Source organism: Acomys minous (assembly GCF_964271855.1).
Source record: "Acomys minous genome assembly, chromosome: 4".
Taxonomy (NCBI): Eukaryota; Metazoa; Chordata; class Mammalia; order Rodentia; family Muridae; genus Acomys; species Acomys minous.
This window is the reverse complement of record NC_140486.1, coordinates 29,994,656-30,021,031: the sequence shown is the minus strand read 5'-3', so window position 1 is coordinate 30,021,031 and position 26,376 is coordinate 29,994,656. Positions and strand designations below refer to the sequence as shown.

The following is a 26,376-nucleotide window of genomic DNA, read 5'->3' as shown; positions in this document are numbered from 1 at the left end:
GTCTCATCACAAACTAATAGATATGTCTATCCGGCATTGGTAGTTGCATTGTTCTGTTTTCTGATACTATAAGGAAATACTTGTGCCTACACTTTATATAAACAAAGCTCAGGGTTTAGTAGCCATGGTACCAGCACCAGTTCTGTTCTGGTGAGGCCCAAGGTGGATGACATCCAGTAGAAAAAGTATGTGGGAGGATGAGATCACAAGACTTCTCTGTCAATCATTTTTGAAGGCACATCCCTAACTACCCAGAGAGTCTTCACTAGACTCTACGTCTTGAAGGTTCTATTACTTCTTCACATGGCCACATTTGGGCTCCTTTACAGAAGGAGGTCACCCTTAGACCATATTCAAGTCATAGCAAGTGTGCCATATAAAGGTCTGCATCTGAGAGTATGAACCAGCAGTCTATTGGAGCATCCTTTCCTTTACAGATATCATCACCCATACCCTTGATTTCTAGAGTCACCTTTCCTTGTATATTTAAACAAAGATAGTTTGTTGACTTCACTTCTCACATATTGTTGGAAGCCTGGCACTTTTTTACCAGTGGCTGCATTGATTCCTGCTGTGGGTGGGTGTTGGTAGGGAAGATGTCACTTCCATTTTGATGAATTCTAGATTCTCGTTCTTGCTCTATTGAATTCTCAAGTTCTTCTCAGCTTTCACTTCCTATCTGTCAGGCCATTTTTCTGCACTATTTCACTGTGTTTTATGCTGTCCAAACTCTTCACTCCCTATCAAAGTTTCCTTGAAGGACTTGGAGACCTAAAAGACAGTTACATAAATACATAGCGCATTTGATGTCATTTAACCTTCACTGTTGGATGGCTTGCTCTTAAAAGTCACTTGATGGTGCTAATGCACCAATGTTTAGTAAAACACACACACACACACACACACACACACACACACACACCTGGGAAAGGATAGAGAGAGGTAAACATGACACAACATGACTACAGTTTTTTATGTCAGTATTGACCATGAGTATTAAAGCTGTGTGATGGGTACATGGGACAATTGCCTTTTCCACTCTACTTTTGTGTTTACCCAAACCTTATAATAAACTAGTCTTTCTCTTTGAGGTATATGGCATATAAATAGCTGATATAGATTATAATATATTATATAATTAATATTTGTATAAGTCACAAATATTTACTTTTAATTCATATAAGAGGTGAATTGATTAAAATGTGGAGGATAGAACTAAATATTAGATAAAAGAAACACTTAAGACACTGGAGATATTTTAAGAAGAGATGCAATGATAGCAAATGCCTGAGTTATTTTCTGGAGTACAAGAAATTATACCAAAGCTTAGTGGCCACATATACCAAACATTCATTATCCCAAAGTCATGAGTCAAAAATCCTGGAGAAGTCAGGTGGATTTTTCTGGATCATGATTTTTCATAAGACTGCAATGAAGTTGTTGCCTGGGGCTCAAATCATCTCAAGACTTGACCAGTTGAGTGTCTGCCTCCAAATCCACTTATGTTGTACTCAGCAGGGCTTGATCCTTGGTGGCTACTAAGCAAAGACATCAGTTACTGCCACATGGTTTTTTCCAATATGTGACTCCACAACATGGAAGAGATTACCTGAGAGTCACTGTATTGGGCCAGGGGGATCTCAAGATAGAAGCTGTCCTCCTCCTGTCTTTGAATTTTACGTAGATGTCAGATTTGTCCACATGCAATTTTGTCAGCAGTGTGTCATGAACCCTAGCCATCCAAGGAGAAGATTATATAAGTTTAAGGCTCCCAAGAATAGGGAATCAAACATTGGCTGCCTGCCACAATTTCCTCTCTGAGTCTTGGCAATCTATCTCATTTCCACATTCCAAGTGGCTCTATCGCCTGCTAAAGTTCTCAATGTCTCACTCCATCACTGCATTAGCTTCATGTTCTGGCTGTGTATGTAGTGTCTCTCAGGATTTGGACTCGGTAACTCAGGAACCAGGTTAATTTCTTCTCATTTGTCAACGTACAATGGTGAAATAGACACTGGAGAAATGCTATACATATTTCTTGTCAGAGAATAAGGATGTGAAAGTTGGGGCGATAGTTAAAATATGTAATCCATAGCACTTCTGAAATCTGTTTGTAAATGTTGAATGTTTCTAATTATGTTTAGAGATGTATTGCTACGTCTCCAGGATTATTGGCTCTGCCCTTTGACTTTAACTGGCTTGCTTAGGTTTCTATAATGAAATACCATAGGCTAAGCAGCTTAAAAAATAGACAGAAATGTATCTTCTTATAATTCTAGAGGCCAAAGGTAAAAGTGTCATCAGGGAGTCCTTTCTTTATGACCTACAGATGGCTACCTTTTCCCTTTTTCTTTTAATAGGATATCTTTTGTTTATTCTTTGACAACATCACCCATGTAAACAGCGTAATTTTAAAGATTTCTTTTTATTTTATTTTTACTTATGGGTGTCTTGTGAGTGTACGCCTTGTGTGTGGGTGCTCAAAGAAGCCAGAAGAGGGCACTAGATTCTCTGGAATTGGACCCACAATCAGTTGTGAGCTCAGATACCTCAAGGTGCCCCCACTTCATGTCTTCTCCTATTTGTGTGTGTGTGTGTGTGTGTGTGTGTGTGTGTGTGTGTGTGTGTGTGTGTGTAAATAACCCACTCAGTGCTTTCTGTTGGAATATTGGACTGTTTATTGGCTTGATTTGTGCGAGTCTTTATGCAGCAACCATAGCTGTAATGAGTTCACAAGCCATCACTGTCCATATCCTTCCTCCCCATCCTCCCACCATTACATTCCTTCTGCAGTCTCTTCTCCAATGGTCCCCAAGCCTCGACTCAGGAGAGTTGATATAGATGTCCCACTTAGGGCTGAACAATCCCCCAGTCATTCATTCTCAGCAGCTTGACAAGATATGAATCTCTGCATTAACTGCTGACCACTGCAGAGAGTAGCTTCTCTGGCTGAGGTTGAAGGCAGCACTAATCTATTGGCATTAAAAAAAAAATAAATATTTCGAAGGCAGTTTGATAACATGTCCATTTAGAAGGCAACAGTAGTAGTAGGTTTTCCCTTAGGGCCTATGGTTGCCTAAGGCATCGACTTTTGACCAGGTTAACAGTACCAGGCATGGATTCCTTCCCATGTAGCAGGCCTCAAATCCAACCCAAAAGTTGCTGATTACCCCCATAACTTTGTGCTAAAGTGGCTGGTATATGTGGTTCCTAACTGGGACGGTTTAGATTTCTGTGTTTAATTTGGACTTCATATAGAACCGAGGAAGCTAGAAAGAGCCATGAGAGGAGGACAGGTTAGTAGAACACATATGATGTAAAAATAGAGGGATGCTGGGTGGGGGGAGGGGGCGCCAAAGGTTTAAACCCAGTGCCTTAGCTGTAGCCTGAATACGTAAGTATTGATCTGGGCAATCTACTAAGGAAGTTTTCAGGCAGCATGTTGATCTGTGTCCTGGTTTCTTCTTGCTGCTAAGAGTAAATTAAAGTGCAAGATGAGCAATGGAGTAAAGGCCTGGTAGGCTGCAGAGAACTAGAACTTGTTGGTTTTCATATGGCTGACGACAGGAAATGACCTCAAAGCAAAACGCCAAGCTTACAGAAGCACCCGGAGCTGGGGTGGCGACTGCGAACTCGGTCCTTAATTCCTCAGACAGATCGAAGCGGGTGCATCGGAGAGCTACTCAGCCATGGCAAAGGCCCTCGGAGATCAAAGGTGTCCAAAAGGACAGGAGGGAAGAAGAGAGATGTGCTGGACTCCCCAAATGTCAGGAAGCAGAAGGAGACTCTCACAGGAAGGGCCGGCGGTCTTGTGCGGAAGTGTCCACTCTCAAGAAGTGGCCCCAGCCTTCCACTGGGCTGAGCTAGGACCTTTACAGCAAATACACATTTACTCAAAATCCATCCATGTTCTACGTATTCCCAAGTTCCTAGGAACACTCCTGCTGTTCAGGCACTTGTTATACAAGTATTCATTCACTTCAAAGTACAACATTTCTGTACTGGGCAGAGTGGCAGGAGAATATATGTCATATGTGTTCAGAGGCGGGTATAAGCATGTGCACATGCACACTCCCAGCTTGACCTTGAGCAACATCATAAGCATTCATTCGTTAGACTGTGGGAGGTTTGTTGCCTTCATGTCTAACACTAGATTTTCATGGGCATCAGGTCAGAGACAAGGGACCAGGGTCAGAGGAGCCAAAAGTACAAACAGGGATGGAACCATGCCAGGGCTTGTCTCACTCCTCACCGCGATAGCATGGGTGGTTTACAGAAAGCAGGACTCCTTAGTGTAGAGCAAACACATACTGTATAGCCAGCCAAAGGACTAAGGCTGAGAGTCATAAAGTAAAGCACCTGGCCACTTCCTCTTCCTTATGGACACACACACACACACACACACACACACACACACACACACACACCACACCACATACACACACACACACACACCACACCACACACACACACATACACACACCACCACAAACAACAACAACAACTTCAGAAATCAAGACCCACTGAGCTTGACAGCATGAATTCAGTCCCTGGGTCCCATATGGTAGAAGCAGAGAATTGGCTTTCACAAGTTGCACATACATGCACACAAAACAAATAAAATAATAATAATTAACAAAAATCTGAAGATATTTTATTTAGGACTTAATTTCCTTGGTAATCAGATACCTAAAATCAATTAAGAATATTTTTAATGACTCAATTTTTATAAACGTCCAAAAATCATTTTTAAATGTCTGTCAGGTTTTCTTTGAGTTTTAAGTTTCTCTTTGCCTTTTCATTTGGGTCAGAAGAAGCACTTGTGATTTGTACTGTAAGAAGTAGCCCAGTGATTGTCACCTTCACAGGTAATGGCCCCATGCCAGGCTCTACAAGAGGAAGAGGATGCAGAACAATTTAGGACTTGTGGAGTCTAAATCCAGGGCTGCATTTTATTTTTAAAATATATTTTATTAATTTATTCATATTACATCTCAATTGTTATCCCATCCCTTCTATCCTCCCATTCCTCCCTCCTTCCCATTTCCCCTTACTCCCCTCCCCTATGACTGTGACTGAGGGGGACCACCTCCCCATGTATATGCTCATAGGGTATCAAGTCTCTTCTTGGTAGCCTGTTATCCTTCCTCTGAGTGCCACCAGGCCTCCCCATCCAGGGGACGTGATAAAAAATGGGGCACCAGAGTTCATGTGAAAGTCAGACCCCATTCTCCACTCAACTGTGAAGAATGTCCTGTCTATTGGCTAGATCTGGGTAGGGGTTCGAAGTTTACTGCATGTATTGTCCTTGGCCAGGGCTGCATTTTAATATTAACACTTAGAAGACAGATAAACCTGGCAGCCTACAAGGGAAGTGATCCTCTCTGTGTGTCACCTGACCACACGTGGGAGGCCAGAGAAACCACTGTGCTATTGACAAGTGGAGGTAAATACATATTTGTGCCTGAAGTTTGCAGCGTCGCTCCTACTCAGCTGTTCTGCTAGCCAAGTAGACACACTAGATTCCTCCTGGAGTGACGCTTGAAGGATATTCTATTATTTTCGGCATCTTTCAGTAAAATATTAAAGAGAACCAATATACAGACAAATGTAACAGATACTGATCCTTCCCTGGCTAACTTGGCAAAGCCACGCCCCGTGTTCTCTGCCTTCAGACCGTCATTTGACCAGGCTGAAGTTTGGCCAGCATCTCCGTTCTTGCCAGGATGCTTTACTCTGTAAATGGTTGCTGCAGAGCACTGCTCTGAGGAACGGGGATAAAGTTAGTCCATATTAGGAGTAACAAATGAAATACAGTCCTAGAGGAAAGAATAGACCTTGGTGTCATTCCACATTCCTTCTGAGCTGTTCTTTAAGACATGGTGTGCAGAAACAGTCGCCTTGCTCTTCCCTTGCTGGAGACCGAGTGGAAACGTGCAGCTATAATTCCAAAATCCAAAAATGACCCAACAATTAAAATGTCTTTCCACCCCTCCACCCCTGCAGAAAGCAAGGGACCCTCATGCCTCAGCAATTTTTCATTTCAAAGCTGAATAATGTATTTTCAAACAATTTCCTCATTAAAGGAGTTTTCATAAGCTCGCTTCGATTCGTTGCCTTTGATCCTCTGACTACTCTGTCGGGTCTTGGTCAGGATGGTTTGTTTAGTAAGGCCCACGTTCTCATTTTCCTGTCGCAGATAAAAATGTCCTAGTTAATTAGTAGCAGCCAGGAAACGCATCCATTTCAATTATTTTTGAGATGTGATAAAATAACAAATCCTCATTTAAAAATCATATTAAAGGACTCAGACCAGAATGCTAAACCACATTTTATGTAACTCGCTTCAGTGGAAATATGCTGCCAAGAAGCCTGAAGAATAGAGGATTTTTCTTGAATTGAGAATCACTTATTGGGTTGTTTCTTGGGGACTGTTAATATATTAAACTATGAGTGTTTCAGCGTGGCTAAGAATTCTAAGAATCTTTCACCAAAGTCTCAAGGACAAAGCATGGGTGTATGCATGGATGTCACTGTGTACTTGTCCGTCTGCGTGTATGTACATGTGTGTGTTGGGCTAGAGGAAGTATGTGTGCATGGTCACTGTGTACTTGTTCACGTGTATGTACATGTATGTGTTGGGTTAGAGGCTTTTCCTGAGGAGGAACAACATTTACTCAAGTCTGCTCATCCCAGAAAAGAACCTATGCAGACCAAAGTAAAGATGGCAGTGAAATTCAACCTGATGAACCAATTTTAACACCAAGTTTTAGTGGAGTTACTAGTAGGTAACTCCAGTCCGGGTGAGGGGTTACTTATGAGGAATTAGAATAACTCAAAAGTAGCTGCATAACCAAAATAATCCACCAATCTCTGACTGGCGACTCACGGAAGCTGAAGTCCTAGAGCTCTCTGCACAGCTTCAAGGCAGTGGAGTAGGTCCAAGAGTCTCCTCTCAGCAGCGTGGCTGGTCAGTCTCCTCCCCCATTGGTGTCTATTACTTCTATAAGTCTGTGGAGGGGCCTTAGAGAGTCTTGCATGTTTCCACTTTTCCAGAATTAAGACTCTGGAGTCTTACAAGCCTTCACCTCCTGAGTAGTTTTGCTAAGTTTTTAGGAGGAAAAAAAAAGAAGTCTCAATTCGGAGAAAACTTAAATACAGCCATGTGTGCACATGAATGCACCTGTGGAGGCTGGAACTCTGCATCCTATTTGTTGAGACACGGTGTTTCTCTGAATGGGGACTCACTGATTTGACTAGGCTGGGGCTGTCCACTGAGGATTGGAGGTCTGCCTGTCTCCATGACACTGGAATTACAACAGCACATCCAATACACAGCCCCCCCCCCACACGAATGAGAGATTTATACAACCTCACAAGTCTGATTAACAATGCATATATGTGCGTGTGTTCAGGCCTAACCTCTTGGGATTGGACATTGTATGCAGGAGCTCATTCTTGAAATCAACTCTTCCTCTCTCGGCAGCAGTTAATCACCTGTAGATTTTCATCCAGATTGAGACCATGTGGAAATTCCATTTTCCATCCTGGCATTAGGCTAGTCTTATCTGAGCAATTGTATTGTTGAGATCCCGTGGGTATGTTTTCCCTGTCATACCTAGAATATACTATCTCATGGCAGGTGTCCTGGGCCTCTGACTCTTAAAACCTCTCTTATCTTCTCTTCCCTAAATTTTCCTCTGGAAACAATATAGCCTGTAACTATTTCATTGGTAGCCTTCCAGAACATGCAAGTAAGACCCTACTGTTGAGGACAACACGCATTTTGGACACAGGACTTGGATGAATCAAAGTGGAACTCACTTGGAAGCCTCCCCTTTGAGGACTGGCCCTCATGGTATCCAAAGGTACTAGCAATTTGCCAATGGGAAGGGACAACCAGTAGACCTACCAAGCTGTTAAGCCAATGAAACCATAATGATTGGGACAGTAAGACCTACCCAATGGTGCGATAGTGGCACTTTTATCTTGGGAGTAACCATCAGTTTTCTAATTTGACATAAGACCCATTCAAGAATGGGATTTATGCCTGGTACTGAAATCTCACCCATGGCTATAGAGGTCATAGATTGGAGAGAAGCTACTACTGCCATTGTTTCCTACACCAATATAATTTCTAACTGTGATATAAATTCTTATCTTTGTACCCACAGATAAGTAGAGCTCCCGCTCCACACCCAAGAAGCTTCTTTTTGCAACGAATGGGGATCATTAAAGAGATCCACAGCTGACCAAATGCAGAGAAGAAGGGACTGTGGGTGCCTAACCCCAAGGGATACATGCGCAGTTCAACCCCTAATTAGCATGCGATGCTAACCTGTCCTTTTCATCTTATTGTTAAGGAATTATTTTACTTTTCCTCCAACCTAGTCTTCTCCTTTGCTTGATATCTGAGAATGGAAGAACAGTGTTCTGAAAGTTCAGGGGAAGCAGAAATCTTGAATAATTTTCACTTATAAGTTGCTATGACATATATGTGTGTGAGAGAGAGAGAGAGAGAGAGAGAGAGAGAGAGAGAGAGAGAACCATCAGTTTATTAGAAATTGGAAAATAAGGCAAAGCTTTGTGAAAACTCCATCGCAAACTGTTTCAGCTACTTTAACAAATCATCACAATTCAAAAATCAGTTGTTCAAATGATGCAAAGATCCTACAACATTTCTAGGTCCAGATGCTGTAGTCACAGATGAGGAGAGGTCAACACCATAAGTGGATTTTTGTTGAATGTAGCCCTAGCTTAAAACCAGAGGAAATGGGAGAAAGCTTCAAGCTAAGAAAACAATTTCTGTGTCTACCTTGTAGAGACTCTGGTGGGCCTTGCAGACTTCCACAGAGTTTTAAGCTACTTTCTCTGTCCTCTGCCGTAAATCCCCTCCCCAAGACTGTTAGAGAAGCCTACATTCAAGGACAAGGCACTGTGTAACAACAAGATTTAATTAAGGACCCAGGAGGTGGTGAAGATTTAGCGTTATGCAATCAAAGGAAATATTCTTCTGCAGTGTTTTGTTTTCTTAACAAATTACCAAAGTTATTCGGGAAGAAATCTAATGGCGAAGAAACCCAAGTGATTAAATCGAGGGTGGCAACGTCTGTGACCTTTTCAGAAGGCACCTTGGTTTCCATTTTCATCGGAATCCATTTCAAGGACAACTAACTTCAAAAATACCACAGCGGTGGCTGGGTGTGGTGGCACTCAGAGGCAGGTGGATCGTGCTGAGTTCTAGATGAGCCTAGATAACAAACTCTAGCCAAATGGGGCCACATAATGAGACCCGTGTCTCAAAGAAAGGGACTGGGGCGGAGGAAGAGCCTAGACTTGGTGGTCCATACCTGTAATCCTCACCCTTGGGAGGCTGAAGCAGGGAGACCCTAACCCTAACCCATCCTGAGGTGCATATTGCACCCTAGCCCAGCTTGAGAGAGTGTGTTAAGTGGAGAAATTGGTTCAGCACAAAATTTGGAATTTCTCAGGAAGGAGCAAACACTGCTGAAACTACTATAACACAGCAAATGCTATTTCAGTAATCCCATTACTTTCAAAAGTTTCAAGTGCCTACTGTGCGAGGGCTCAGAAAGCCATGGGTTCAAGTTCTGGTCTTAGTAATTTCATTCCTTCACTCATTCACTCACTCAGACTGTCCACGAACATGTTGCAAACTGTTTTCCAAGACTGAGTAAGATACCACTGAGAGGAGAAATGCACATACTTCAGAGGCACACAGTGCTGTAGGATCAGGGCACTGCTAGTCGAGGCCCCTCGAGCAGTTTCCTTGGAAAAGTCTACTTAAGCTGAAGTCTAAAAGATGGCTATGTAATGTTTACTATGCGAGAAGGGAGGAAAGGCATTTCTGGTGGAAAAGAAGTATAGAAGGCCGTCATGAGGATGGTAGACAGCACAGTATTGGGAGACATGAGAAAACAAGGTTCGTGTGTGTAAGTGCAGTGCCCTTGTAAAAGCTCCGAGTAAATAAACTGGGCTTCCAGATCTTGGCTTTTAATACAGCAGAACTCCTTGTAGAACAGGCTGAATTCTCTAGAAGAGACTTGAGATGTGTCAAGACTAAAGTAAATCCAGCTTGAAGGAGTTACTTTTAGCCAAATTTCTGACAATTTGAAAATGAAAAGGGGTGATAATGACATTATAAAATATCAAACAAAATAGGAAAACATTAGTCTATAATTAATTATCATACGCGAATACATTTACAGTTTGGTGTAAATGGTGTACAGTTTTTCGGAGTAGTTTTAAGTGATCTTCCTACAAAAGTAGTGATTAGTTAAAGAGACAGCTGTACAGTTGTCCGTAGATCCCTGGCAGACACTACCTTAAGTGAACACCATTAAGAAGGTTAGTGACTTGAGTGCATACTGTGATTGTGCATTGTATTAGAGCACCCACTGAGAACAGAACACCGTTTCCTTACCTGTCTTACCAAAGTGAGCCAGTGTCGTGATGAGAACTTGGGAACATCAGAGATGACGCACATGCTCCATAGTAACTGGCCTGTAACCTTCAGGGTTAGTGTCATAAAAGTCAATGGAAGAATGAAAACCTTGTTCCCAGACCAAAGGACACTAAGCAGACATTGTAGCTGGAGAAAGGGCTCCACCTGGATTTTTGGCTAACAAAACAAAACAAAACAACCCAACAAAACAAACAAATAAACAAATAAAACTCCATTATCTGTTTCACAAAACTTGAAAGAGTCTCAGAGGTGAATTTGATGGCTGTAGTATGTGCATGTCAGGGAATGTTCTGATTATAAACAAACCTTCTAAAGTATTTGAGGATAATGGTGGCTGTATCCCTAATATGTGCATCCAAGTGAGTCCCTTGTACTATAGTTCCAAGTATCTTTTGAACAAGCTCAAGATTTTTTTTTCAAAATGAACAATAAATCCAATTGTTAAAAGTAAGAAGGTGAGGCCTGGTGGTGGTGGTGCACACCTTTAACCCCAGCACTCAGGAAGCAAAGGCAGGCAGACCTCTATGAGTTTGAGGCCAGCCTGGCCTACAGAAGGAGTGCCAGAACAGCCAGGGCTACGTGGAGAAACCCTGTATCAGGAAAAAAAGAAAGGTAGAGAGGAGAGAGAGAGAGGAGGGAGGGAGGCAAGGAGGGAGGGAGGGAAGGAGGGAGGGAGGGAGAGAAAGAGCGAGAGAGTGAGAGAGAGGCAGAGAGAGAAACAGAGACAAAGGGAGACAGAGAGACAGAGAGAGTCTAGCAAATGCCTCTGACTCTACCTTGAAGGGATCTGATGCTGTCTTCTGACTTCTGTGCGTGTGCAGGCTCCTCTACCCATGCACACATGCAACATGAACGTGCTCACATACATAAATAAACTATGTCTTTAAAAAATGATAGAGCAAGGCTAATGATTAGAAACATTCACTTGGATTTCCCCCTCTGATAAGAAGGGCCAAGCAGCTACACCTCAGTTAGAATGAACTGTGATAACAAGTCCTTAGGCGTGATATTTGGATGATAAAGAATATGCATTCATTTTTGTTGCTGTGTAACAAATGGATTAAAAATGGTAGCTGGAATATCAGTTTATCATCTTGCAATATCTAGACTGTAGGCTGGAGACAATGTGAGTTCATTCTCTGAAGAACGCTGAGATGCCAGCCCACTGCTTTTGTCTCTGGAGCTCCAGCATCCTCCTCAAGCTCACTCCTATTGTAAGTGGAGCTCAGCTCCCTGTAGTGCAGGACAGAAGCCAGTCTGTCCTGAGTGTCATCAGGGGACAGCTCTTGACCAGAGAGATACTTACCTCTGATGACTCCATCACAGCATGGAGAACGTCCTTTACATCAAGTCACATTAAGTGTTTTGAATCTCTCTTTCTCCCCTGTTACCATCTACAGAAATACCTGTATCTTGTCATTACCGGAGATTGAACCCGGGCCTCCTATTAGGCAAGCATTCTACTAACGTGTGATAATCCCGGCCCAAATTCCCTTATCACAAAGATGAACTGATTAGTCACCTTATCTACATGTGTGTTCCCCCTTTGTCATGTATCATGATCGAGGAACTAAAGTCTAGCAACGGTTGTGAGACCATCTCAGAACTCTGTCACAGACAGACTGGAGAGATGCTTGGGGTCTCCTGCTAAATACTGCAGGTGGCAAAGGCATGACAGTCTGGTTCTTAGATCCCTGATCTGGGAGTTGAGGCATTTGGGGTTATGGTTTGATACACCGTCAATAGTGACTTTCCCTGACCCATCTCTGCTACACTACAGGAGTGGTCAGAGAGCTTCTGACTGATGCTGCTGCCCTAGCACAGAGCCCAATGCCTGGCACATTGCGGATGCTCTTTACAAAAGAATAGGCGTGACTAGTAAGCAGCAAGTGATTTATTACGCACAACAGTCAAAGATTTATTTATTTAAGTAATCAAAATCCCAGGTGCTGGTCTCTCTGAGTCATCTTTCTAGAAGAAGGTAGGTTAGGGTAGAAAACATGCAGTTCATTTCCAGTTTCCTTTTGATTAATGATATCTCTGCATTTATAGAACCCAGAGGCACAATTTTCGGGCATAATTTGCCAAGATGGCTTGGAATACTGCCATTTATCAGTAGAAGCAGCTAATGTGTTTAGGACAAAAAATCTTCCAGTGGTGTGCTGCTGCAATTAACAGATGATGATGAAGCTTAAATCATTGTCTGGAAGAGGAGGGCACTGGTTTGAAAATTATTCTAGCTTTGTTACTAATAGAAAATTTGAGCCTGGCTGCTCTAGTTTGTTTGTGTTGCTGTGAGAATCACCCAGACCCAAAGCAGCTTGGAGGAAAGAATTTATTTGGCTTACAGGTGACAGTTGATCAAGCCTAGGTAGGAGCTTGAGGCAGAAACTGTGGAGGAACACAGCCTATTGGCTTGCTTCATCTGGGCTGCTAAGCTATCCCCCTTAGACAGTGCAAGTCCACCTGGCCACCTGGGTAGGGATGACACCACCTACAGTGGACTGAGCCCTGTCACTCCAATCAACAACCAAGAAAATACTCCACAGCCATGCCCACAGGCCAAGCTGACAAAAAGCAGTTACTCAATTGAGATTCCCTCTTCCTTGGTATATTAAGGTTTGTATCAAGTTGACAGGAAACTATGACAATGACCACGTTTTTTTTGTTTTCAAATGAAGCCTTCAGAAGAAAACAAACAAAACCAACCCATGATCCTATAAGTCAAAAGCGATCGTATTTTGATCAGTGTCTGTGTAGTAATCTTCACAGCTCAGCCGTGGCACACTGGCACGTATAAATACAGCTCTCTATAGACAACGCTACACAATTTTATAGTTTGTTTGCTTTATTTGGAAATCTATGGCAGGCATATTTTCATGGCAATAAGTATAAATATTAATTATCATTTGAGTAGCTACAGGGTGCCTCTTATTACGCTGTTCACAATGTATTTCCTTAGATGGTTTTCTTTCCTGGCAGACTACTACTAAGTAATTCCTGGTCACTGTAGCAGGACACACATCTTTTGGTCAGCATCTTGTTACATTAGCCTTTGAATGCCACCCTAAGTACTTCTCTAAAATAAATATCTAACAGTATAACAGATGTTAGAGCGTAACAAATTGTGATATTGACAGATTGCCTTCAGAAATGTCTAACCCCATCCTTAGCTTATAAAACACATGTTTACCCCTTATCAACAAGATATAATCAACTGAATATTCAGTAATTTCCAAATATGTGAAATATATAGTTTTATTTGCATTTGTTTTGTATACTATTTTGCATCTCTACTTCTCTCAATTTTAAAATCTTTTTGAAGATGAGTTTATTAAACAGCTTACTGGCATTATTTTCTTTCTCATCCTTCTTGCGGAGGAGCTGCCTCCACTGGAATAAAAATAATTTTCTCTAAACATTCTTTATAAATGAAGATTTAAGTTGTTGTATTAACAGAAGTAATCAGTGCATGTCTGGTTTGACCCTATGCTTATGATATCATCAGGAATACAAAATTATAATTTGGGAAGTTAAATGGACCTTCTCTTCCCTTCTCATGATCCTTCCACCATTTTAACTGACTCCTGCCTCCCTGGGTTAAGTATAACCTCAAGAAAATGTAGTACGTATGTACAATGGGATAGTATTTAGCTATAATGAAGAATGGAATGCTGTAATTTGTAGCAAGGTGGGTGGAAATGCTGAGCATTGTGTTCAATGGAATAAGCCAGAGATGAAAATGCAAGTAATTCATATTTTCTTCTCATATGTGGAAACTGAAGAAAAGTTGACCTGTGTGTGGAGTGCATGAAGTACTGAGGGGGTATATAGCGCTGATGTGGATGTGACCATGTCAAATACCCCAATGCCCCACACCCATGTGAATGGTAAACCCTCCCCAACTACTAAATTAAGAGAGAAGATTAGATTTCATCTAATTGCTAGATTCTAGCCCAAGTATTGGGATTTATCAACAATTGACCAGTGTATGCAAAAAGTAACAATTGCAAGCTTTCTTTTCCAGGATGTCTGCAGCCCAAGACAGCTCCCCTACAGAAGCTCCCACTGCTGAGAGAGATTGCTTAAACCTACTTCCTTACTCATATGTATACAAGAAACCCAACCCCGTGGTTCAGATGTATAAGATAAATGTGCTACGTCTCTCGTTGCATAGTTAGCGGCCTCTGTCAGATAAGTGCAACCCACCTGAGCCCAGCTTTTCTTTCTTTGTGTCTGTCCTCTCCTCTTTCTCTTCTCCCAAGTCAGGTTCCCAGGGCCAAGCCATACAGATTGCAGCAAACCTGCGTATAAAGTAGTAACTAACAGAGCACGGGAAGGGTGTGTGTAGTAAAGTCAGGCTGAATTTGATCAGTGCATCCCAAGTACCCGCGTTGCAGTATCACACTGAATACCATCAATGTGTGCGTTTAAGACATGCTAATGAAAAAATTTTAAGAAATTCAAAACAGACCCACTTGGGAAATGGAAGATAAACTTTTACTCATTAAAATGTCTATTATTTGGGGCGGGGAGTCAGGGGCAAATTAAACGATACCTTACGAAACGTTCATTGGTAACATGTGTTCACAAGGTGCTGAATTCATGTCTCTATACACCAAGTGTTTGCTTCTCATTGAAGCCTGATTTCAAAGGTGAGAGGCAGAGGGAGAATGTAGCTGGGAGAAGCCCAGGAAGGAGGTAGGGGGTGTGCGGAAGACACATGCACCCCAGTTATGCCCTGGATGACGACCTTTAAGTGATGCATGCCTTCTCTGTTCTAAGCAAAACTGCCTTCCCACTACAAACTTTTACTGTCAGTTTTTCATTAAGAGAAGTCTCAAGGCCGGTGCTAAGGGTCAAGAAAGTCACAGCTTCGGCAAGTCAAACAAAATTAAACATAAAACACCTTCTGGGAGGCCAGTCTACTGCGGACTAATCCCTTCCATTGACTGCAAAGAGGAACTCTGGTCCAACCCAGACTAACAGATCCGCATCCCAGGGAGAAGATGCCGTCTGTCCCACTGAGAGAAGACCCACAGCTCATGCCCACAAACTGATAATAATAAGACAATAATTTAACATAAGACTGCCTTCCTGGGTGTCCCCTGAGGTATGAAAAGCTTAAGAAGTGACAGCTTAACTGTTCCACCTCCACCTTCTCGTTTTGAGCTTTCAGAATGGCTTGGGTGTAGCCTGGCCCTCACCCAGGGCTGCTACTTATGTGAACAGCCCCTCCATCTGCCTCTGCCACACTTTCCTTGTGAATAACAATCTCACGAGGCTGAAATCCACTGGGGTCAAAAAATATAAAATACAACTTTCCATACATAATACTTGTGATCTTTGTTTCCTTATGTGTGTGTAAACTTCAGAACATTTTTGAGAGATGCAGCATGACACAGTTGTCCAAACCTAGATATTCTGGAAGAAATGTAACTCTGTGACTGATAAGTTCCGGTGGGAACTGACTTTCACATGAATGCTGGTGCTCCATATTTGACCACGTGCCGTGGATAGGGAGGCCCAGTGGCACTCAGAGGAAGAATAGCAGGCTACTAAGAAGAGACTTTATACCCTATGAGCATATACGGGGGGAGGAGGTCCTCCTCAGTCACAGTCATAGGGGAGGGGAGTAAGGGGAAAATGGGAAGGAGGGAGGAATGGGAGGATAGAAGGGATGGGATAACAATTGAGATGTAATATGAATGAACTAATAAATAAATTTTAAAAAAAGAAGCTATACAGAAAGTTTTCTTCTCTCTCTCTCTCTCTCTCTCTCTCTCTCTCTCTCTCTCTCTCTCTCTCTCTCAGATTAGTTAAATTGTAAAAATGGAAAGAATTCATCAGAGGAAGGACAGCAGGTTACCAAGAAGAGACTTGCTACCTTATGAACATATACAGGAGGAGGAAATCCCCCTCAGGAACAGTCATAGGGGAGGGGAATAAGGGGGTAATAGGAGGGAGGGAAGAAGGAGAGGATACAAGGGACGGGATAACCATTGAGATGTAACAAGAATAAATTAATATTAAAAAAAGAGAAAAAAAAAGAAATATTTACCCTGATCCTATCACAGCAAAATGTTTGGGCAGTCTTGCTACATAAGTGACCATTTAATAACATAAAGAAAACCCTGCTCTTGAATATTGCTTTCAGGTTAAGTAGCTACCCCCCCCCTTTTGCATCCCTCTGACAGACAATGCAAGAGGAACAGGGAAGCTGGAGTGTCGACTGCTGGCCTCTGTTCTGGAAAGACCCAGGGAGGTGGGGTGGGGTGGAAGGCACTCTTTCTACAGGAACAGATTCTGGTCGCTGGTCCAGTGGATGAACCTGGACAGTGTGACTTGAAATTGTCCAACACTATTTTGAATGATGACAGGACACGGGAAACAGATACAGTAAAAGCTATGGACTTAAATTACAAAAAGACAAGCATCTGCATCTCAGTGTGTCTGCTTCCTAGTTGTAAGATCACGGGGAAATGATTTGTGTGATTCATCCATAGGAGGTAGTGATCAAAACAGCTGGTGCCGGGTTTATGAGCTAAACAAAATACTATGCACACTGAGGCTGGCATCGCTGGAGCTCAGATGATCACAGCTCTGCTTCTGTTACTGGCTTCCATGTTATAGGTGAGATGGATGCATGCAAACCCTTCCACGGGGTGCCTCAGGCTCCACAGCCATCCTCACGCTCTTTGTGCCTGCCTATTTCTTCTTTCATGATCACTTTTCTGATTCTTGCATATGAAAGTCCAAAAATTTCCTGACAAGTTAAACAATTTTTTGAATGCATTTTCTATGAGATGGTGAGTATAATACAAAGATTGCCTCACAAAGCACTCAAGCACCCATCTCCGTAAGATATTGACAGTTTGTTAGAATACCACACTCCAGGACTGGTCATGATCAGGGACACAGAAAGGAGTCAGGTGCAGAGCTATGACATAGGTCTGTTTCTGTTGCAGGCTTTTTAATAAGAAAAACCATAACCAGGTAAAATCAGTTAACTTGGTGGGAAGCAAGGGGGAGGGCAGCATTATATCATTTTGAAGTTAAACACAAGAAGAATTGATTTTGTTCTGAGCACAATGTCCAGGTAGCTAAATAAAGTATTTTAAGCTGATTGGTTGGGATTTAGGGTAGGGGAGCTCTTGGGGGCTTTCCAGCTCTCTGAGAGTAAGCAACATAGCAGGATGCTGTGGCCTTAATGCTAATAGAATATACATTTATCTTAAACTCAAGATGAGCATGCATTTATTATCTATTGTTTTATTCTAAGCATCAAGCATTGGACCTTTCTGGTTGGAGACTAGGAGTCAAAATGGTTCCTGATATGCTAAGAGCTGGTGTTAACAGAGGAGCAACAGTCATGCTAGGAACAAGTAGGTCTCAATGGAGGGGCTATAGAGTTTAACTAGGTTAAGCAGGTTAGAACAAATAATGGCCATTTCTCTAGAGAAATGAGAATTCTTCTTGTAGAATAATGTTTCAATGTTTTGAGGCACATATTTTTTTTTTTAACAATCTGATGAAAGGTACTTATTTATATTCTGTCCAAATGTATACATCTTCACATCTTCAAAACATAATCTCTAAAAGTGTGTAAATCAATATTAAAATATTTTAATTAATTAAATGAATAGACTTTTAATATTGAAAAGTAATCCAATCTTTACTTTTACCTCCAACACAAATTTGAATTTTTAGTGAATTTTAATGACAGACCCTATATAGGATTTGATATTTAATGCAATATGAAATATATTCAGATACCACAATGGCTTCTGTTGTAATTACTTTCATCCTAAACTTATGAACTCTGATGTCTCTATCAGTTGTAGATCCAGTGAATAAACTTTCACTGGAGTCCCATGAGTATTAGTGCTAGACTATAACATTTAATTACATTGTCTGATTAATTAATTTATCCCTTTTCTGCACCAAAGAACCACAAAACACAATGACTCTTCTTTTCCTCCACCCCAGAACACCTCTTTCATATTCTAGCATCTCATTAAGCATCTTTTGGACATTTGTATAAAGAAAGTACTTAATTTCCCAGCAGGGTCGAATGGAAGTGAATACATAACTGCATTTTGGCATGAACAACTAGGGTAGAAAGTTTATCATTGGATACTTAGCCCCATTTCTGTGTGTGGTACTGAGTATTAAAGCAAATGGAACGCAATAGTGTGTGTTGTAGACTAGCACGAGGGTAACAAACTGTAAATGCAAAATTTGACATTTCTGCTAATAAAAATAAATCACACTGCCTTTTACATATACGTTTAAAGATCAGTTTTGGGAGACATGAGAAGTCTGAAGAAAGTGAAGTTTAGCTGTTAGAAAATTTTGGCATTTCTTTTCTTTTCTTTTATTATTTTATTCATATTACATCTCAATGGTTATCCCATCCCTTGTGTCCTCCCTTTCCTCTAAAGTTACAAATTGTTTTTGGGGAAATAGCTGCTTCAGGGGGGGAAGCTGGTGACCTGGGGAAATGTACCCTACCATTTCATGTGGGATTTTGATCTGTGTGTCGCCAACATTCAGCTGATTGTGTCTGATTGGTTGATTCCCTCCCTTCAAGCTACAGATGATAAGAACCCCTTGTCCGTGACCACTCAGGGTGAGACTGATGACTGCTGCTGGTTTTAATGTCGTTAGGTGAGTCCGGAGTCAAATGAAAACAGCTCTCATAGGGAAGTGAGAAGCAGCCCGCACTGGCTGTTTGGCTGCCCTGCTGAAGCATCTGCCATGTACAAAATGACAGCGGGATCATCGAGGAAATTCAATATGCTCACAGCGAGAAGCCAAATGAGACGGCTTATTTTGGGAGCATTCTGACATGAGCATGCATTTGCTCTTGGAACAGGCTCAGAAAGCCTTTTTACTGAACTTTCTCTTGGTTAAAGGGGCAGCCAATGTCTGATACATGGAGAAAGAAAAGCTGCCTTATTATTGTCAATATTTTTCTAATCAGTAGGAGGGTATTTTATTGCTAAGTGTTTGCTTATCATCTGTCTTGATCGGCACACATTGAAACATCTTCCCTGGAGGGCTGAGAACTTTCCAAGGGAAAACTGCGCACAACCCACTCTTGATAATACACGTAGCACTTTCATTATGTAGACAATAGTATTCTGAAGGAGACTTGGCATTGTAACTAATATACTTTACGTTTTAAGATTTGTATTCTCTATACTTATAACATAGCTCACCAAATGTTTTCAGTTCCAATGCTATTGTGTGTTAACCAGAATACATAGGTGGCAGCAAATAAAAGCTTATTAACTGTGATTATTAATTATGCCTGACATTTCTTTGGATGCATTATCACGTGTTTGAGTTTTTTCCCTTTAAGTGTAATTCCTTTTCAGTCCTAGGCTTTGCAGTTCATGTGACTTTGACCATGCCAACTCTCATTAGCAAAACAAGTTACACGAACAGCAAAGCTGTTAGGACACTCCTAATTAACACCAAGGAATCCAACAGAAACCCTCTCTTTGACTTAATCTATTTTAAAAATACCTTTTTTCTTAAAAAGTAAAAAATAAATTGAAAGAGGTACTTTTTTTCTTCTTTCTAGTCTACCACACATTGAACCTCTCTGAGAATAAATTCCCTTCTTAGATTGTGAGTACTAATTCATTTCTTCCCCCAAGTTAAAACAACCAAGACAATATTTCTTAGTGCTTTGCAGCTGTTTAAAACAAACTTATTCCAATAGTTTCCATATATTGACTACACATGTTAAGATAGGCAAGTTCTAACAGACATTGCTTCTTAGCATTACGTGGCACTAAGCTCACTGGCTGATCATGGACAACCTTTTCAGAGGACCGAAATGTTGTCTTCAGTGAGTGAGAAATGCTATGGCAGTCTTCATATCTACCTTTTTTTTTTAAAGCTTAAATTCACTTTAAGTTCTGAAGTGGTGTCACCTAGGTCAGTGGGGCTCAACCTGGGGGTCATAGTGACCCTTTCACCGGGGTCACCAAAGACTATGGGAAGACACATATATTGACATTATGATTCATATCCATAACAAAACTACAGTTATGAAGTAACAATAAAAATAAATTTATGGTTGGAGGTCACCACAATATAAGGAACTGTATTAAAGGGTCGCAGCATTAGGAAGACTGAGAACCTCTGACTACCTGAATGGCAATGATAAAGGCATGGCCTCCAGGTTAAAGATGTGACTTGTCACTGTTCTCAGACTCCAGGGCTACATGCTAAGAACTCTATCCACTACTCAGTGGTTTGCTGTTAGCATCTTTACAATGCCATTATTCTCCCTGAATCATCAGAAATTGTCTTCTTTGTATGATCCAAAAAGACTTCAGAAATGTTTATCCAAGCATCATATGTATAAACATACACACACACACACGGAGAGAGAGAGAGAGAGAGAGAGAGAGAGAGAGAGAGAGAGAGAGAGAGAGAGAGAGAGAGAGAGATCATAGATTCACAGAGGCTCACACAGAGAAACATACAGAGACACACAAAGACACAACACAGTGCTTAGAGACATGTCTAACACACAGTAAAAATTAGTGAAGAGAAAAAATGAAGGAATGGCTGAGGAAGATAAAGATAGCCAGTGACATAAACCACATTGGAATATGGACACACTAAGTGAAGTTTTTACCTGGATTGAGATGCTCAATGTTGACACTGTACTGCTTGGTGAAGATGGACATATATCCACGTGGTGGACAGAGGTATTAGCATGCACAGTCCTCTCTAGTTAAATAATATATTAATACATACAAAGTTCCAAAATGATTCCCAAGCTACAACTGTTACAAAGTACTTTGTTAATTTTACCAACAATATAAGTGATCACAAAACATTATCACATAGACATTGCATTTTGAAAACCACTTAAACCCCTCATTAATTCCACAAGTTGCTTTTCTGTTATTTATGAACTGAGTGTCATCCATGGTACAGCATCTGTCCCAGAATCTTTGTCCATCATTGTGAGCCATGAGGAAAAGATGACTTTCTGAGACTTCTTGTGTTTCCCTACTGTTAACTAGTTTGTTTTTACTTCTGTGACCCTTGATTCTCTATGAAAGTCTATGAAAATTATCAAAGACAAAAAAAATGTAATTTTTGGAGAAATTACTTTTAAATTCCAGCTAGCGAATCTGTGAGACACTTGCTAAAGACTTAATTAGGGGAAAAGTTTTCTACAGAGTCTGAAGTGTAAAGCATTGAAAGGCTGAAAATTTAAACAGTGTAGTATCAGGAACAACCTGGGGGGAAGTCCTCAGCAAGTGTGTTCAAGCACCTCTCCCATCCATGAAGGCTTTGTTGGGGGGGTAATCTTGGTCTCTCTCTCTCTCTCTCTCTCTCTCTCTCTCTCTCTCTCTCTCTCTCTCTCTCTCTGGGTCTCTCTCTGTTTCTGTCTCTCTCTGTGGCTCTGTCTCTGTCTCTGTTTCTCTCTCTCTCTCTCTCTCTCTCTCTCTCTCTCTCTCTCTCTCTCTCTCTCTCTCTCTCTATGTGTATGTGTCTGTGTGTGCGTGCATGCCCCAGGCTAATTGTGTGGGAGAAAGGGACTCACTACTTCCTAATAACGTTTCTTAAATGAGTGAGCATTTCATCTTCACTTGGAAACCATAAAAAGAAGATAAGATAAGAATCACAGGAAAACAAAAAAAAATGCCTTCAGCAATACAGTAGAAATTTTAAGGAAAAATGATAAGTAAACACAAAAGAAAGACTAAAGGTTATGATGTGCAGTTTGAACAAATGTTTCCTGGGAAGCATTGTGCACACCTGTGGTCTTAGCCCTTGAGATGCTGAGGCAGGAAGATCTCAAGTCCGTGTAGGAGAAAAGAAAATTCAGTTGTATGAGAAATAAAAAGGCTTGCATTAGACTTTACTGGCTGCAAGTACTCAAAACCAAATCTAGCTGGGGGACAAGTGAGAAGGAGGGCCCGGCAGGAGAGTGGGCTCAAGGAATTGACAGAAGGCTAAGGAGGCTTGGGAGTGCACAGAACCAAGGCCAGCCCAGTCTCCTGGGTCCAAAGTCAGCTGTTTCGGGAGCTGGCAAGGTGAAAGCTGGTAATGACCTGACAAAGGGCATGCTAGAAGACCCTGTGGGATGAGAGACGTTAAAACGGGGCCCTTCTTCTGCAGAACTTTTTGATTTGATTTTTGTTTTTATTATAGGAGCAAAAGAAGATGTGAGGTCAAGAGGCCTTTGCAGGCATGCTCCCCTGATGCCGGCACTGGCTGGTGGTACACTCTTTTCTGCAAGTGTCCCATGACTGCTCATCTCCCACCCTTCATGCTGCAGATCATGTCACCTCCTGGTCCTGTTCTCATCACATTCTTTTATGTTCTTTCTAGTACTTATCCCTCTTTAGGATGCCCCTCTGTATACACTTGCCTCCACCAAGTAAAGTGGAGACTTTAAGAAGGCAGCAACTTTGTCTTGTATAAACCACTAAACCACTAGCATGGATCCAGGGACCCATGCCAGTCAGTCCCACTCAGGACCTCAGTATTTTCAAGGCAGAAAAGAATAGGCTACTGTAAATCTAGAACTTTTAAGTGTTTCAAGGCCTCAGATATTGTCCTTGGATTCTGTAGTGAACATCAAGGCTCAGATGAGTACGGTAGTCTCTGCCTGTTTTCCTTTAGCTTATGTGATGGAGACCAAGCACAACACAGGGAAGACATCATTGCTAGGAGCCCCTGACGACCAATGCTCCCTTCAGTGAGGTACAGAAAGAGAGGAGAATGAACATGCCTTTTCTGCTGCAAACAAACCATAAAGGGAAAGCTGGCATCCTTGCTCATAATAAAAGCTTCCCTGTTTATGGTTGTGTTCCCCAGGGAAAGAGTTTAGGACCAAAATGGGTAGAGCAAAATCTCTGCTCATATAGATAAACATTCCCTTCTATTAAAACAGATGGGAGCCTGGAGGTAATTAGACTCACTGTGTCAAGCAATCAGCATCCTGGGGACCAGGCCCAAGCAATCATAGCAAGGGAGCCAGCTCTTACAGGGCCAGACAGCAAGCCTTTCAGTCTCTCTCCATTGTGCTGGCGCAGACCTGGGCTTGTTCATAGGCTGTCTCCGGTTCCTCTATCCTCTTTCCCCTCTCTTCTTCTCTTTCCCAAATATAAAAACGCTGATCTGGATGTGGCTTCCAGTCTAGTTGTCCTGCGTATATCACACTGAGAACACAGAGAACTTCTCTAGAACTCTGTAGGGATGGGACCATTTTTCTCTGCCAGGATTTTGTGCCTTCACAGGAGGGATATTTCTAATGACTTCAGTCTGCTTTCTTAGTTACTTATACCTCTGCCGAGTTTTGAACAACGTTTTTGGAACCTCAAACTCTATTTATTCATTTTACCACAAGCCAATTGTGGCCACGTGTCTGAGTCATCAGCTTCATGAAAGCTGGGGCAGGATTGATTTTGTTCAGGCTCCGACCATTTATTGCACACAGGGCTGTAAGTAAATATTTGGTAAATAAATAAGGAAACAAATGAAAGATGAATGGGCACATGAACGTAGCAGACTCCGAAGACCTCTACTAAACATTGCTACTATAAATAGAGTATAGTATACTCTATTTTCAGCCACATGCCCTCACTGTAATTTATTCTTGTTCTACCTTGCTCTTCTCATTCCTAAACTCTTTCCATCTGCCTTTTCTGGACCTGTCAAAATCTACTCACTGAACTCTAATTAATGGTAGAGTATATAAACTATCTCTACCCTGCAAGCACATGTGTGTACATATTGTCAGAAAAGATCCATATTTGAGAGGCAGCAAGATGGTTCAGTGGATAAAGATGCTTACTCCCAACTCTGACAACCTGAGCTTGGTCCTCTGGGCTCATGATGGTGGAAGGAGAGAGCTGAGCCCTGCAAGTTGTCCTCTGACCTCCACACCATGACATGTGTCAATTCTTCTCCCTCAACACAAAATAAGTGTTTTAAAAAATAAATAAGAAAAAGGATGCTTATTTGACATGAGTCAAAGTAAAAGTTTTAATGTATATAGTAGCCTAAATTAGCCATCCTGAACTTACATTGTCTTTAGCTTTAGATAGTACTAATAATGGTGACAGATTTTATTACAAAATGTGTTTCCTTTAGACTTTAGATAAAGTGCGGATTTCTTTAAAATGTAATTCAGACTTTAAAAATAGAATTATTTAAGGCTGGTGGATCTGGACCCAGGGGAGTCTGCTCAAACTACTACACCAACCAAGGACAATGCATACAGTAAACCTAGACCCTCTATTCAGATCTAGCCAATGGACAGCACATTCTCCACTGTTGTGTGGAGAGCGGGGACTGACTCTGACATGAACTCTGGTGCCCCTCATTTGACCAATTCCACTTGGTGGGGAGGCCTTGTGGCACACAGAGGAAGGCTAAGGAGGCTACCAGGATGAGACCTGATAGGCTGTGATCATATGGTCGGGGAAGAGGTCCTCTTCTGTCACAGACATAGGGGAGGAGGAATAGGGTGAAAGAGGGAGGGGGAACAAGAAGATACAAGTGAGGGGATAACAACTGAGATATAATCTGAACAAATTACTTAAATAAAAAATAAAAGATAGAATTATTTACACGATTTTTAACTTAATTGTGACAGAGTACTATGGTTAACTTCACTAGCCTGGTTAGTCTAGAATTTTGTGAATAAATGTCTTCAGGGCACCTGAACATGCGTTAGCTGTCTTGTAAGGCCTTCCTATACGCTACAGCATTCTTTTAAGGAGGGAGTGAGAATGGAAAAGTCAGGTTGCTTGCCAAGACTTTTAAAAGCCTGTTTTGTGCCAGCCATGCCCTCATCCCTTTCTTCTTGATCAATGAGATATGCAATAAGGCTGATAAGCATTATAAATAATTAGTGTTCACAATGCCTCTTGCAAGCACTTTCTGAGTTGACCTTCCTTTCATAAAATGTTATTAACTATCTTCAACATGTGAGCATATGCCCATGTCTCGAAAGTGCATGGACGGATAACGCACTCTGTGGGCTTTAATGAGATGGGGTAAGGGGAATGGCTGGAGGTCAGATCTGGAAGGGATCAAAACAGTTCAAGTGGCATCTTTGAAAATAAGAAAAAGCCAAAGTATGGAGGAAGATGATGTGCTTCTGTCCCCACAAAGGCTGTGAACCAGTTGTAAAACCAAGTCTTTGACACACACCCATTCAGTATTGGCCTCTCTACCTGCCCACCAACTACTCACAATTCATATTAGTTTTATTTATAGGGTTAGGAAAATTGTTTTCATCCTAACTAGTTTATTTTGGTACGATTTGTGTGAGCTGTTTAAGTGCAGAGCACATGGATTGAGAAGTCAGGGATGTTTCTGATCTGTACACCACAGGGCTCTTATGTGTAATCCCATAGAGGCTGGAACTACAGGTACATCCATGGCAAGGTACATCAACTGGCTAGGAGAAAGTGACAGGTAACTTCTAAGACACAACAGAGGACTGAAGATGTGTGTGACAATGACCAGACGTTACCAAAATGTATTACCTGCTCCAGCCTGTGGTAGGAAGAGAGATCGAGTGTATAGGTTAATCAGATGGGATCCGTTGTATGAAGGCACAGCGACAACAGACCATCATAGCACAAATCAGTCTGTTTCTGAGTATGCTCCCCTGCCAGACAACAGAGTGACAAACCGTGTCCTTGGCATTTGAACTTGATTTTAGACATCGCCTGCTTTGAGCTCTAACCCAGTGCTCCTCTGGTGCTTTGAGAAGGTTTTCAGAAATGATGGCTCTGAGACGGTCCTCCATCTGTCCTCATGACTGGATCTGACTTGTGAGATGTTTTGAGGGAAGCCTGGGTCTCTGTAATGGATTCTTTTCAGCTTTGGGC

The 26,376-nt window shown here is 41.7% G+C and overlaps 1 long non-coding RNA gene across 2 annotated transcripts; it reads right to left on the bottom strand.

The window, feature by feature from the left end:
- Window positions 1-4,755: 4,755 nt before the first annotated feature.
- On the bottom strand, window positions 4,756-26,376 carry LOC311596765. Of its 2 annotated transcripts, XR_014778969.1 has the most exons (5): window positions 26,029-26,330; window positions 14,696-14,790; window positions 6,890-7,104; window positions 6,105-6,190; window positions 4,756-4,889 (listed from the first exon to the last, which is right to left on the bottom strand). It is a non-coding gene; the product is annotated as an uncharacterized lncRNA (long non-coding RNA). The 2 variants fall into 2 exon arrangements; XR_014778968.1 differs by lacking the exon at window positions 14,696-14,790 and having other exon boundaries at window positions 26,029-26,376.